At 42.5% G+C, this 12,500-nt stretch overlaps 1 protein-coding gene across 16 annotated transcripts in view; it reads left to right on the forward strand.

The window, feature by feature from the left end:
* Positions 1–12,500, forward strand: part of GRIP1 (glutamate receptor interacting protein 1) — a 713,137-nt gene that overhangs the window by 512,567 nt on the left and 188,070 nt on the right. The window lies entirely within an intron of this gene.

The following is a 12,500-nucleotide window of genomic DNA, read 5'->3' on the forward strand; positions in this document are numbered from 1 at the left end:
ATAATTCGCCTCAATCAATGAGGTGTTAATGAATGATTTAGAGGCGAGTTGTGCCATTTTAACCCATTTATCCAAGTCCAGCGTTGCTTCTATATCCTGTTCCCATTTGTTCATATAAAAAAAAATTCCGACTTGGAGGACAAGATGCTGTATATTTTTGAGATGTGGCCGATATGCTTATCGAAGGACCCTCACAGATATTCCATAGGGGTGGAAGCCGTTAAATCATGTGTACGCTGTACATGAGTCTTCAGCTAATGCACTATCTGGAAGTGATGATACACTTCTGTGTTAGGGAGTTTGAAATTTTTCTATTAGGGTTTGTTTTGATAGGATACCTTTAAGGTCGCACATGTCAGCAATTTGCATCAAGCCACACCTGTCTTTTAAAAAAATGTTTGGGTCACTTTTATTCTTATTACAAGGAATATTAACATACCTTGTAAATTTCGCCTTTAAGACCATTGGGCGGAAGTGACGTTTGATGTCTCTTCCACCATCCAATGGTGTGGAGCAGAGTGGGAGCTATCTTTCCCTCCCTCAGCATCCATCATGTGAGGGGAGTGGACCCTGACGGCTCCGGTAAGTGCCGGAGATGACCGGAGAACCTTCGGGAGGAGGGGGCCTGCCTACCATAAAAGAGATCTCGCAGCAAATCTGCAAACTTCAGACAGGGCCTGTACATGTGCTTTCTCGAGCAGGGGGACCTTGCGGGCGCTGCAGAATTTCAGTCCTCCTTGGCCAGTGTGTTACCATTTGTTTTTTTGGTCCCAGCTGCCTCTTACCAAGCTACTTAGCGATGGTCTTGTAGCCCATTCCAGCCTTGTGTAGGTCTACAATCTTGCCTCTGATATTCTTGAAAAAGCTCTTTGGTCGTGGCCATGGTGGTGAGATTGTAATCTGATTAATTGCTACTGTGGGCAGGTGTCTTTTATACAGGTAACCAGCTGAGATTAGGAGCACTCCCTTTAGGCTGGGTTCACACATGTGCGGTGCGAATTACAGCTCTGAGTTCACTGCGAGGATAAAAATCAGTTCAGCGGTTCTTCTCCGTTGTAGCTGCTGATCAACTAAACAGGGAGAGGGGGAAGCTGTAGTGAGAAGGGGGAGAGAATGTGTGTTCAGAACAGAACACATCTGCGACTCGGATGCGTTTCCATTGAAGATGTGCCTGCAATTCGCACTGCACTGCCTAGAAACACACGTTTTTTTTGTGCAATGCGGATGCAACGCACATATGTGAACCATACCCAGTGAAAAGAACAGATTATCAAATGTTCTGCGAATTCGCATATGTGTGAACCCAGCCTTAAGAAGGGAGTGCTCCCAATCTCAGCTTGTTACCCGTATAGAAGACACCTGGGAGCCAGAAATCTTGCTGATTGATAGGGGATCAAATACTTATTCACTCATTAAAATGCAAATCAATTTTTTTTCTTTTTTAAACTGCGTTTTCTGGATATTTTTGTTGTTGCTCTGTCTCTCACTGTTAAAATAAACCTACCATTAAAATTATAGACCATTAAAATTATAGACATTTCTTTGTCGGTGGGCAAACGTACAAATCAGCAGGGGATTAAATACTTTTTTCCCTCACTGTATGTATCATTTATATAATTGTGGGGGATAGGCTGAATAAATGTACAGTTGTTCGTTGGGGGCAGGATAGGCCTCTCTGAAGAGATGATTTTTCAGGGATCGTACAAGTGGACAGAGTAAAGCCTGGTACACATGATCATATTTTCGGTGGACAAAGCGTAGGACTTTTGCCCAAAGAGCGTTGGCCAGGAATTTGTCTTGCATACAAAGTGCACAAATTGTTGGCCAGCAAACACAAAACTACTTAGTTTTTCAGCTCTTTAGTGCCACCCTTGGTTAGCATTGCTTCTGAGCATGCGTGTTTGTACTTTGGACTTTTGTCTGATGGACTTGTGTACACACGATCGGATAATCCGACAAACACATTTGTTGTTGGAAAATTTTAAAGCATGCTATCCAACATTTGTTAGCGGAAAATCCGACAACAATTGTCCAGTGGAGCATACAAAGGGTCGGATTTTTCAACAGCCTGCCATCACACAATTCCCATCGGAAAATCTGATCGTGTGTATGGACCTTTAGAGATAGTCGGACAGATTGAGGTACTGTGTTCCAGAGGATGGGAGAGGCTATGGAGAAGTCCTAGAGGTGAGCATGGGTGGAGGTGACAAGGGAGATGGGAAGCAGGAGGTCTTGGAGGAGCAAAGAGAACGATTTGGTTGGTCATTTGAGACAAGATTAGTGATGCTGGGGGCAAAGTTGTTGGATGGCTTTGTATGAAGTTGTTAGTATCTTGAATTCAATTGGGTGAGTGGGTGATCGAGGATCTCACGGTGTGTGTAATATATATATATATATATATATATATATATATATATAGTGGGTGGAAAAAAAACTGGGAACGAGTGTGGGGCTGCCTCAGGGTGAGGGGGGGGGGGTCGCTGCCGTATCACACAGAGTGGGGATCGACCACTGTGATACAGCATTGATTCGAATGAATTAACTGGCGGCTGCAGTCGAACAAAGTCCTGCCTCCTGGAACAGCTCCTATGATCAACAACACACTGTTCCATTGCCGGGACGTGTGACGTCTATTATTGGAGCCCGTCCAGGAGGCGGGACTGTGACGGTGGCCAACAGGCAATTCATTCAAGTCCATGCTGTGTCTTAGGAGCAGATCCCGGCTCTGATCCAATGTCTCCTCACTCTCTAATACCTGGGCACTGATCTGCTGCATTGATGGGCACTGATCGGGCTGCATTGATGGGCACTGATTGGGCTGAGCTGAAGGGCACTGGCGAGGCCTCATTGATGGGCACTGGCAGGGAATAATATATATATATATATATATATAAGTGTGTGTGTGTATATATGTGTGTGTGTGTGTGTGTGTCTAAAAAAAAATTGAATATCAAATACCTTCTGCCTTTACAATCCCTTTAAGGAGTATGCATAGCTGCTTGTATTCATCGTAGGGGCACTGATCGTTGCATGTAAGTTACCTACTTCATTGATTAGAGGGATCCCATTGGCCCAAATGTTGAGGTGAAATTTTTTAACTCCAAGTATATTATATTATAATATACTATATTATATAGTATATATATTGTTAGAAAACAATTTGCAGAAATGGCACAGTTTACTCAAAGGAGATACCTCAAAAACTCTTTCAACAGATTGCACGTATGACCCGAAGAAGCCAATGTCCCAGGCCAGGCTAGTGAGTTTTCTTAACAACTGCCAGGTCTTTTTTACCAACACCTATACTACCATGAGTCCTGTCATAAATTAAGTGATTAAACAAGTTGGCCAGTTATTGTGGGTGTTCAGTCGTTGGCATTTACTAACTTGCCACCTCCGATCATTGTATACCGCACAGGTAGAAACATGACTTTTTGGTGAAAACTCCTGTTCTCGTCGCTTGCAAGTAGTACCACATGGTTACCTTAGAGTACGCTAGTGTGCTTTAAGTGCCCAGCAAAGCAAATTCCTGTATGTCACAGTTTGTTATGCAACATGGATAGCTAGAGGTGATTATGTGGGTAGGGGCAGTTTGTAGATGGTGTTTGGGGCTATTTATTGTATCATTGGGTTCATACTATGCAGTCACCTTGAAAAAGGTGGGCTGTGCCCTACCAAATTGTTGAACCTGATTGAAGTCCCTTTTGTTGGTCTCCACAGTGAAGACTGGTGATTTAGGTAAAGTGGAACTCGTGCGCTGTCTAAAGTGAAAGAATGGGAAGGGGGAGTGGGGAAGGAAGTGACGGGGATACTGCTGCAAATACTAGGAAGGTCTACCTTAATAGACAAGTGGTAATATGAAACAAGTGAAAAATATTTGCGCTGTGAAAAACATATATATATGAATTAAATCTAATTGGCAACAAAAGTGAAAGTGACAATTGGATGGCAATATGATAGCAATAAACTGAACAACCCCTAGATAGGCAGAATAATACACAGATGGTCTATATTAGAAAGTCCAGCTGCACAAAAATAACACTAATAAAAATAATAAAAGAGACAGTTCGTAAAAAGGTCTGATCCGGCTGATGGAAAAAGGTCTGATCCGGCTGATGGAAAAAGGTAAAGGATTTGGTCAACAAGTTCTAGTTACTAGCCGTGAGGTGAGCTGCTGGGACCACTGGAGGTGTGTGTGAGACTTTATGGTGTACGGCTTACCTTTTCCACCAGTCTTCGGCTACGGGGTCTTCTTCCTCTGAATACTTCCTTTACCTTTTTCCATCAACCGGATCAGACCTTTTTACGAACTGTGTCTTTTATTATTTTTATTAGTGTTATTTTTGTGCAGCTGGACTTTCTAATATAGACCATCTGTGTATTATTCTGCCTATCTAGGGGTTGTTCAGTTTATTGCTATCATATTGCCATCCGATTGTCACTTTCACTTTTGTTGCCAATTAGATTTAATTCATATATATGTTTTTCACAGCGCAAATATTTTTCACTTGTTTCAGAAGACTGGTGATTGCTTTGTGTATGTTATGGCACTAAACCAATAACCCTATTGTGTTTGCTGACACCATTGTATGTGTGTGAATATATTTATCCATTTGTTTGTGATTGGATTCTAGAGTGAAGCACGCAAAGATCGTATTATATTTTGGGCTAAAACCTGCTATATAGCTGCAGTGTTGGCATATTGTGTGGTGTTCAAACCTTGCTGCACATTACTTCTGATGATTGGGGAAAAACTTATCTTGACACACCAGCTGTCCCTGGTAACCAAGGTGCAGGAACCATATTTAAAATCCTCACTTGCTCATACCCTTGTCCTAAAGTTATTTATGCCTCAGTCTCAGACCTATGTTGGCACTGTGTCCCACATTTGGTGGGCTTGCCCTTTTATCAAAACAGTTTGCAACACAATTCTCTATACAAAGACTATAGGTTCCAGTGTCTCCATCAGATTGTTTTACTGTCCGTATTACCAGGTCCCAGTAAACATGCCAAACGGGCTATCCTTCTATATTTTATATTTGTTGCATATACAGGTTACAAATAAAATCAACACCCTCTTGGTGCGGTCTAGGCAATGGTGGCAGGAAGATCTTATATTCCGCCTCTCCCACTATCTCTATACTTCTTTCCCTCGCCTTATATACTACTCTTCACTAATACCATCTTTCCCTGCCCCCCCCCCCCACCTTTTATGCCCCCTGTTCTCCATGACCTCAGCCTAACTCAGGTGCTGCACATGAGATCAACAGAAAAACATGGGCACACAAATCCTTGAATGAATTATGCGTATACTTGATAATCTTACCATCCTATTTTGAAGTATGTTTATTAAAATGCATACTACGCCTGGAGATGTGTAGACTTTCCAATACCATGATAAATCCAAATGGATCCTGTTGCCATCCAGTCAGTATCTTATGCCAGAGTTCTTGACTTTGACATATGCTTAATATATGTTAATACTGTGCCATCTCTACCCCCCATTTTTCCATATTCTGTATCCCTGACTTGTCTTCCAAAAAATGTTAAACAACGATTGCAAAAAATAAATACAAATTTGCAAATCATTTGCAATGATTTATTCATCTGTGTAAGATACCATGATATAGAAGAATAACAATGTGGAAGCACCTTTGTGATTGGGCAGCATGTACCTGTTAATTATGCTGGAGCAACGAACCCCCAGTCTTATTGGGCCTTTGTTTTTTTACTCTAGTTCATTTCTTCATGTGCTCTGTATGCAAAACAAGTAACCTCTGTCTACATCTCCTGCTCCGTTCTGTTCTTGAGTGTGTTTTCTTTAATTATGTAGAAGCAGAGGCTGAGCCGTGCAGCCTTTTCTGCCATTTGATGTTTTCATTTTGCCAGCCTCAGGAAGCAGAGCCGGTGTTCCGTGTTGTAAATGAAGCATGAAAATCTAAATACTTAATGCTTCAAGCTTTTATTTGTTGCACGTCTGCACAGGCTAAGGATGGGCTTAGTTGTTCTGGTATTTTCTGCTAAAGCCACCATTAGTGTAGTGAAGTTGCTGTCTTCCATTTACATTTTTTGCTTCATATTACAGCAACTAATGTTAACCTTTTTTGGGATAATTATAGCACTTTTAATTACAATTTTTAAAAATCATGTTTTGAGTAGACTGTATGCAAACCCTTACAATGAATTTCTGTGATTTGGAAGTCTTAACCACTTCAATACAGGGCACTTTCGCACCTTCCTGCCCTGGCCAACTTTCAGCTTTCAGCGCTGTCGCTGTTTAAATGACAATTGCGCGGTCATGCTACACTGTACCCAAACTAAATTTTTAGCATTTTGTTCCCACAAATGGAGCTTTCTTTTGGTGGTATTTTATCACCTCTGCCGTTTTTATTTTTTGCTAAAACGAATAAAAAAAGGCCAGAAAGATTGAAAAAAAACTGGTGGGCTCTGAAAGATGGCATTGATGGGCACTGATGACTGGCACTGATATATTTCACTGATGGGCATTGCTGCTGACACTGGCAGGCATTTTTCATGGGCACTGATTGGCAGCTGCCTGGGCACTGATTGGCAGGTGCCTGGGCACTGGCATTTCCCTGGTGGTCTAGAGTGGCATACCTGGTGGTCCAGTAGGGTGGCAATCCCTGGTGGTCCTAGCGGCATCCTGGTGGTTTTGGGCGGGCATCCGAGGGGGGCTGTGCTGATAATCAGCGTAGACCCCCCTGTCAGGAGAGCAGTCGATCGGCTCTCCTCTACTCGCGTCTGTCAGACGCGAGTGAGGAAAAGCCGATCAATGGCTCTTCCTGTTTACATCATAATCAGCAGTGATTGGAGACTCTTTACCTAGATCAGAGTTGCGATGTGTCAAACTGCCACGCCGCAACAACGATCGCCGCAATGCGCGCCTCCGGGGTCGAGCAGCAGTTTGTTATCCTGATAACGTCATATGTCATCCGGTCAGGATAACAGAACCACTTTACCGCCATCATTTTACTATATGGCGGGTGGCAAGTGGTTAAATTTGGACATGGTAAATCTGTTAAAGTGCAAATACCATTTTGTTGCCAGGAATCTAGTGAGCTGATCACATTCTGTGGGTGTCTGCCTGTGCACAAGGAGGGGTTATCAAAATGAGGAGGAGAGGAAGAGAGGTCCGTGTTCTTTGTATTTAATGAGTAATGAAGTTAGCAGCGCTGACACCACACAGCTGCACTATTTTTAAATTAGGACAGTGGTTGCACTTAAGAAAGGAAAACTTTCGAAGGCTGAGTGGCAGTGTGAGCTAGCAAGTATTTGTAACTGCTAGCATGCCTTTGGAAAGGGATTGGAGACAGAGTTGTGTTCAAGAAACTGTACAAAAGGTTGGAACATGTTTCAAGGTTTAGGTCTACACGTTAAAGTGGTTGTAAAGGCAGAAGGTATTTTTCCTTATTTTACCTTAATGCATTCTATGCATTGAGATAAAAAAAAATTCTGTGTGGAGCATACCCCCTAAGCCCCCTAATACTTGCCTGAGTCCCATCTCTATCCAGCGATGTGCACAAGAGCCTCGGCTGTTTGGGGCCCGCTCCCTCCCTATTGGATAAGGGAGGGGTCAAGGCTGAGTTGCAGCTCCGTGTCCGTGCCCTTTAAGCAAGCTCCTTTTTCCGGGGGCACTTGGCAGGAGGGAGGGGCCAGGATCGTTGGCAAGGGACTCAAGAAGCGGAAGATCTGGGCTGCACTGTTCAAACCATGTTTGTTATTTTTTAACAGAAAAAAAAAAACAGACTTTAAAGCGGTAGTTCACCCACAATCCCATGATGTTACCATCGAGACAGGCATTGTAGCGCGAGCTACAGTATGCCTGTCCCGATTTTTTTAACCCCGTACTCACCTCGTAGTCGTCCATCGTAGATTCCGGCTCCCGCGGGGAATGGGCGTGCCTATGGAGAGGGAGGATGATTGACGGCCGGCCCTGGCACGTCACTCTCCCCGAAGACAGCCGGAGTAGGTCTCGGCTCTTCACGGCGCGTGCGCACAGGCTATGCGCACGCGTCGTGAAGACCAAGCCTATTTCGGCTATTTCCGGAGAAGCGTGACGCGCCAGAGCCGGCCGTCAATCATCCTCCGTCTCCAGAGGCACGCCCATTCCCCGGTATCTTCGATGGACGACTACAAGGTGAGTATGGGGGGAAAAAATTCGGGACAGGCATACTGTAGCTCGCGCTACAGTGCCTGATTTAAAGGTAAAAGAAAAAAATTTTTTTTTTTTCCTGTCGATAGGGTGAACCCCCGCTTTAATATTACTTTTAAGGGATACATTATATACCATTTTAATGTCTGAGAAAAGTGGGTACAAATGTTTCTATGCAGAATGACATTCTGGTGTGTGCTGTGGAAATTCCTGCTGTAATTAAAGTGGTTCTAACGCATTGTTTGCATTCCTATGCAGATTTTCTTTGATTTCTGAAAAATACAAAAAATGAAAAGAAATCTGAGCTACTTTAGTATTGCTGATAATTGACCTAGTGCAAATCCGTCAAACCTCCTTCTTTTTTTTTTCTTTTTTTTTGGCAATTTCTCTTTTATGCAGTTTTGGAACTTTGCAAACAAGTGAAAAAAATTACTCTCAGCAAGCAGAAAATAACAAGAGGAACTCGGTATAAGCCATGATTTTTTTTCTTCCTCTATAAATTGGTACTTTTGATTTAATATTTAGTGCTGACAACACAATAATGGGCACAGAAACACATTTGGGTGTATTTGGGTAATAAAGTTAAGTATGCCCACATTATTCTTCATTAACATTCTTCTGCCAGACTTTTTTTGTTTGTAATAATATTACATCTGCCTCTGTAGTTCATCTGTTAAATTATAACATGGGCAGCATGCCACTCAGTGTTTATTATAATTGGTGATTGTTGCATGTAAAATATTTTAAACAGCCGAAAATATTTAACACTTGCTTTTTTTTTTTTTTTTTTCAAACTTGCTAAGGTATAATAATCACAATTTGCCATAATGACACATTGATGCCTAATCATTATGGCAACCAACACGTTTTATAGCATTGTAAATTGGAGCTTCTGTGTTCTGCAGCCACCTAGCATTGTCTTTAAAAATAACTAAACTCCTAGACTCTCTGGTGCCATTATTGCTTGAATTTGTGGTTGTTTTTTTTCTGTCCGTGCTTGGGGACCACTGACATCCAGATCATATTGAGCAGCATTTACCTTAATTCTTACATTAATGGGTGGCTGTATAGAGCTCTCTAAGATCACAGATAGCCTAATGAAAGTGTGAGTCACTATGAACACCTACAGTAAGAAATGATGCTGACCGTATTTCTCCAGAAACAAATTTATTTTCTGGCTTCTTCTCAATAAAATGGTCTTGACTAGTTTTATGATTCCTTGATGTGATGTTTGTCTGACAAAGACTTTTATGAAGCAAGCATTAATAAAATATCTGACATTCCTTCTTTTCATAGAATGTGATTCTGCCAAGTCAGGGAGAAAGCAAGCTGGTAAACAGAAAAACACAATATACAATGGAAAGACATTATGTAGGATTAATGGTCTTTCTAAAAAAAAATGGTGCATTGTACAGTAAAATAATTACCTTTCTAAAAGTAATTATTGAAATAAGCCTAATGAAAGCCAGGCTATTTCAACTGAGCACATGATGAAAAACTGCATAACCAGAGATCACTTCCATTGAAAACTGCATGTCAACACAGCCAGAGGATTAAGAAATACTAGACATTACAAGTCAAAAGATTTTGACTGCCCAGCTTGGCCCCATTCCCTGCTGTCCAACAGAACTCCCTCTTTTGGTCTTTCTATGTGACTGACAGCACAGACAGAATTCTCACCGCTCCAGGTGAGCCTCGTGATGATCGGGGGTTGTTGAACCACCAGGGTGCTGGCAATGCGGTAATGGCAAAAAACAAAAGAACAAAAGCTGGACAGCCGCACTCCAAAATTTTCTTTAAAAGAGATGTCTTTATTTTCAACTGTGCATACAGTCACTGCAAGCCCACAAAAATCAGTATGGCCAACGTTTCGCACTGGCGTCAGTGCTTAGTCATGGCTGACAGCCCCGTCAGCCAGTAGGGCAAATCAGAAGATCAACATTTTAGCTAAACTTTTATAGGAATTTGAGCTCTCAAACAACTTCACTTGCCGATCATAAAATTATGACCACCCACCTATTAATATTTTTTCCTGCCAAAACTGCCCTGACCCATCAAGACATGGACTCCACTAGACATATGATGGAAAATGAGTAGCTTTTTGTTTCTGTGCTTTTAAATTCTTGTTTTATTGTTTACGTAAATATTTTGTTTTTTACCTTGTGGCTTGGGACCAATCTATGAGATGAAGTAAAATAGACTAGATGTTTTTCCTAGCATATATTTTCAAAAGTGTATATTCTTTATACATGTCAACAGAAATGCGCTATAAGCGATTTGGTTAAATAAATATTTTACCCACCAGCGGTGGTTAGACGGGAGGAAGTTGTATCCACCAAAATTTACTCCACACAGCATACAAATCAATGGGTTCGAACCTGAGAATAGTAGAAGCTTCCAAAAGTTTTCCTTTGTACTCTAAATGCCCATACACACGATACGAAAATCAGATGGAAAAATTCATACGACAAGCTGTCTGACGATTTACGGATCATTAGTACATTGCCTCCGACGGCCAATTTTGCTTTTTTTCATCAGACAAAAGCTGGATGTGCAGACTATAACATTTTTGGCTGATGTGAACTCTATGTCCAATTTATGTTTCATTAGTACGGTTTTCGTACGAAAAAAATCATAAGCACAAGACTACACATGCTCAGAAACAAAAGACTACATACAAAACTATTCAACACATTACTTCACTTCTGATGTTGTATTCTGTCGTACGAAATTTTTTGTATTGTGAGTAACCTCTTCACTTTCGACATGAGACTAGCATGCCACAAAAAACAAACTTTCGGTCGTCCAAAAATCTAAGCGTGTGTACGAGGCTTTACATTCTTGCACAGCGTGGTAGTGAGACTTTTTTATTAAACAGTGACCTATTTACAGAACTTGATTAAGGTGTTACACCTGCCCAAGTGAACGGCTAATATCGATATAAGGAGTTCCTTGTGTCATATACAAAAATCTCACAGTAATGTCCACCTAAGAGCGAACACTGTGGTGTACAAATATCTGTGACCTAGGTGAGGTGCTTTGGTCGTTTTTTTTATTCTTTATTTGTAAAGTGTCCATCAATATACAATATAACAAAGGCACCAAGGGTGCCATGGCACATCAAATATAGTTACGGTCGAGCGTAGTACAGTCAGATGTAGAGGTGCTCGAAGCAAGTCAGCGCAGCATCACTGCTGCGCAGACGAGCCTCCCATTTCCAAAAATGATGGGGTGACCATATACTTTCTGCTCCCGTTGAGTTGCATTAGTGGACACTTTACATTTTAGGATAGAAGGAAGCTAAATAATATAAACAGAGGGTAACCCAGAAGGGTGCCGAGACAAGAAGAGGAGAGGGAGTGGAAAAGGGAGAAAAGAAAAGGGAATGGGGGACTGGGGAGATGGGGACTAGCCTTCACCTGAATACGTAAACATGTTTTCAGTATGCCCATGTTTTCGTATATCGTTCTCTTCTGTTTTATGCGGTAAGTGCCAGATCTTCCAGGGTATTGACACTCCTGACCTTATTGAGCCACGTGGCGATGGAAGGAGGATTGGGGTCCTTCCAACACAGCGTGACACAGGCTTTGGCAGCGTTGGTCAAGTAGCGAAAAAATTACAGGATCAAAGCCCGTTCAAACAGCAATTAAAGTTAGGTGGTGAGTGCACTGGGTAATGAAAAAGCTGTCAGGGCAGACATCACTTACGGGTGCTGAGGAGACGACAACATCTGGAATATATCGAGCGGCAGTCAGGTAAAGTCAGGGAGGGGTTTAGGACTTTGGAAAGAGAATAGTTACGGGACCCGCGTCCCATGCTTGTACGTGGAGGAAGGCCAGTCATCGTGGAGGAGGGTGCTGATCGACGTGATGGTGGCAGCAGGGGTTGTAGCCAGTTCGGGACCGGGAAAGCCTCTGTCTCGAGAAATGTGAACAAGCCCGGCAGATCAGCAGGGTCGAGCAGAGCAAAGGAAGCTGAACCTTTCCTGTCAGCGACATAGGGAACCCCCATTGGTAGGTACAGCCTATCAGCCAAAATGTATCCAGGAGGGTGTGTAGCAGTGCCCTCTGCTGCAAGGTGGCCCTGAATAGATTGGGCAGGATCTTCACCCTGGCCCCGTCAAAATCAATGTCCTCTACCTCCCATGCCCTGCGCAGGATGAGATCTTTATTGGAGTAGCGATGTAGGCGACATATAAAGTCTCTGGGTCTGTTTGGATCCGTGGAGCGAGGGCTCTGTGCACCCTGTCGAATTCTATGTCCTGGGGGGTAAGTGAGGTAGCCAGTCGCCAAAATATCTCTAGGGCTGTGGGTTGTAGTGACCCCTG

The sequence above is a fragment of the Rana temporaria genome, chromosome 3, assembly GCF_905171775.1.
Source record: "Rana temporaria chromosome 3, aRanTem1.1, whole genome shotgun sequence".
NCBI classification, from domain to species: Eukaryota; Metazoa; Chordata; class Amphibia; order Anura; family Ranidae; genus Rana; species Rana temporaria.